The sequence below is a fragment of the Rosa chinensis genome, chromosome 2 (genome assembly GCF_002994745.2).
Source record: "Rosa chinensis cultivar Old Blush chromosome 2, RchiOBHm-V2, whole genome shotgun sequence".
NCBI classification, from domain to species: domain Eukaryota; kingdom Viridiplantae; phylum Streptophyta; class Magnoliopsida; order Rosales; family Rosaceae; genus Rosa; species Rosa chinensis.
This window is the reverse complement of record NC_037089.1, coordinates 23,294,051-23,297,493: the sequence shown is the minus strand read 5'-3', so window position 1 is coordinate 23,297,493 and position 3,443 is coordinate 23,294,051. Positions and strand designations below refer to the sequence as shown.

Sequence of the window (3,443 nt, the reverse complement as noted above, 5' to 3'; positions counted from 1 at the left end):
TCACTTTAGTCACTCAAATTTAACTCCGACTATCACTTTAGTCCACTGGTGAATTTTTCCAATAAAAAAAGTCACATGACGCCTCTCATGCCATTTTTCAAGGGTTATTTTAAGATGTTGAAGAGATGTGAGACCTTTTGTTTGAATATAGGTTGAAATTTTCTGAAATTATAGGACGAAAATAACCCTTAAAAAATGGCATGTTAGGTGTCATGTGACTTTTTTTATCGAAAAAATTCATTGGCGGACTAAAGTGATAGTCGGAGTTAAAGTTGGGTGACTAAAGTGAGATTTTATAAACATGAGTGACCAAAGTGTCAATCAAGTGAAAGTTGAGTGACTAAAACGATATTTTTTCCTTATATTTAGGCTAGAGTTTTGATCCCCTCTAATGTTTATGATTAATTGTTTGTTTGTTTTTAAGCCATTTGCTTAAATTCCATGTGTTTAAAAATTAATTAAAATGGTTTGTTCTCGTCTCGTTCTCTTTTGCTTCTAATTTTTTCTCAAACCGCGTTGTGATGTATCCAATAATGAACAGGTCGATTCTATACTACAAATTTTAGTGGCAAATCAAACTCTAGTTGCGGCTCAAGTTGAACATATTCAATTCCAAGGTAGTCAGTAGTCTAATTAAGGAATGCTCCATTTGCTCCTTCAACGTTGATCTCTTTCCTTTTCATTCCAGCATTAACTAATAGCCTACACACATGCTAAGAGACTCGATTTTCGTTGAGTCAAATTCAAGTATTCAACGTACTAAAAAACCCCTCGGTCAAAAGAGCCGTTGTAACTTTCATGGCTATTTTTTCACCAACATCTTCGATCATCTTATATACTTTTTCACCCACCAATTTTCCACTAGAAAACGTCGTGTATATATATTTTGGTGAAGATTTTAGACTAGTAGACCTCGTTTGATGTCATTGCTGCATTAAGATAGTTGGAGAGGTCAGAAGTGGTTTGCAAATTGAGGACACCGTAGAAGCTATGCAACTACACAAAGTTGCATATTTTTCAAAGAGGTCGCAATAGGAAATCAATTACTCAAAGTTGCACATTTGTCAAAGAGGTCGCCAACTACACAAAGTTGCATACTTTTCAAATGGCCGTTGAAAGGGGCCAAATGCTATTCTTTCCTGGACTCGAAAGACAAATTGGCCTTTCTGTGTAGTCCAACCAGCACTGGCTGCTGGACACGTGTCCCCAAGAGTGTGGGAAATGGAGGGTTTGAAAAGACAGAGTCGACCGGTGAAGACCCGGGATACCCAGTTCAGATGTCGCATGGGGGAACATCGCTACTCGGGGACGGTTGCTTCCAGAAAAGAAAGGAAATAAAAAATGATAAAAATTGACGACGCCTGAGAGATTCGAACTCTCGCGGGGAAACCCCATGTACTTAGCAGGCACACGCCTTAACCACTCGGCCAAAGCGTCGTGTTGGTAGTGTAACCAGGGCATAATTTATATATTAGAACCACTGTGCAGGAGAGCAAGACTGCCTAACACGTAATTCGAAGTTTTTTATTTTTCTAAAGAGTTGGATTATTAAGATTATGGTGTTCAATTGAGTGTACGCTAGTCTCAATACTGGGATTTGTATTATAATCTGTTTTTTTTTTCTTTGGTCAATTTTGTATTATAATGTTTAGTAATGGAGGATAGCAATGGCCACATAGATAGGTGGTGGACTGGGTGGCTATGAGCTATGAGATAGCGAGGGTTGTACGTTCTACCGAGGACGATGTTACTAGGGTGTCTGCATTTACCGCAACAAGGACGGCTGCGCAATGGCGATGTTAGGTGGTGGCAAGATGATGATGGTTTAGGCGACGATAGTGTCGGAGGCGGTGATGCGTTGGTAGCTAGCTAATGTTGCAGGATGGCGGTTGTAGCATGGTGGTCGCGGAGTACGTGAATCACCAAAAAGTTGGGTCCAATATGCTCCTTGAAATCCCAAGTTAAGAGAGGAGGTCTATAAAAGCAAATTGGGAGATACAATATAACTCATATTTGTCTATGAGTAGTGCTACATATCCCAAAAAGTTTTACGAAAAACTAATACCAAATTATGTGGCGTCCTATGTAGATCTACCACGTCATCACACCTTCAATTGATCAATTTCAGCATATTGTTTTAGGGAATCAGGAATTGAGAGAAATTTGCTGTGTATTCTCATTGATAATAGGGGCCTCTTTATATAGAGGATTACAATGCATAGAGTTAGAATCATACAAGGAAATATAATCTCTAGATTCTTCTAATTAAACCCTATTACCACTAGGTCAAGTAACCTAGAGTTTGGGCCAAACACAAATAGAGATATCCTTAAACACTCCCCCTTGTGTTGTCCAAACGCGGTGCTTCTCTCGTTGCCTCGTTAAAAACCTTGCCGAGTAACAAAAACCCAGTGGGACAAAATAACCTCGGTCGAAGGGGAAAAAGAGCACAACACACCCTTCACGATTCGAGGTGAACATGTAAACATCTCCCCCTGATGTCTGCGCCTCCCCCTGATGACTACGATCATGGGAGTTCAGATAATTTCCACAAGTCAATTCTTGCCACATGTTTCTCGAACGTGGATTTGGGCAATGACTTAGTAAACAAGTCTGCCATATTTTCCTCAGATTGAACCTAATTCACTTTGATATTGAGGAAGTTTGTTGTTGCTGATTATACTTGGTGTTGTCGCTTTTGATGTAGCCTAGCTTCATTTGTTCAAAATGAACAGCATTATCCTAAATGCTCGTAGGCTCATCTTGTGGTAGACTTCAAACCACAATTGTTCGAACATGCGTGATTATGGATCCAATCCATATACATTCACGAACCACTTTGTGAAGAGCAATGATCTCTGCATTGTTTGAAGATATAACGACTAGGGTCTATTCTGTAGACCTCCAAGATGTCACGGTCTTTTCCCATGGTGAACACTTGACCGGATTGGGAATGACCATTGTGTGGGCCAGAGGGATACCCAACATCAGCAAAACCTTCCAAAACACATGTTGTTTTGGGATGGGGATAGAGAACGCAGGCCAGCGTTGGCGGCGTTTCTGGTGTGTGATGGATTCAAATCCATCATCTCTCTGTAGGGATAGAACGAGCCCATATCAATCGTACATCTAAAGTACTGAAAGATATCTTTTACACCAATCCAATGGCGTCGCGTTGGCGCAGAGCTATATCTAGCTAACAAGTTCACAACATATGAGATGTCCGGTCTTGTGCATTGGGATAATTAAGTACAATAATGCACCTATTGTACTAAGTAAAGCACTTCTGCCTCTAGCACATCTTCGTCATCATCCTTTCGACGAAGAGGATCATTTTCAGGATCAAGACTATGGACGATCATGGGGGTGCTTGAAGGCTTGACCTTGTCAAAATGGCTAAGCATCTATCGACACGATGCTCAAGTTCTAAACCGAGACATAAT

At 40.4% G+C, this 3,443-nt stretch overlaps 1 non-coding gene across 1 annotated transcript; it reads right to left on the bottom strand.

The window, feature by feature from the left end:
• Positions 1-1,355: 1,355 nt before the first annotated feature.
• TRNAS-GCU lies at positions 1,356-1,437 on the bottom strand. The gene has a single exon. It is a non-coding gene; the product is annotated as a tRNA-Ser (tRNA).
• Between the last annotated feature and the right edge of the window lie 2,006 nt (positions 1,438-3,443).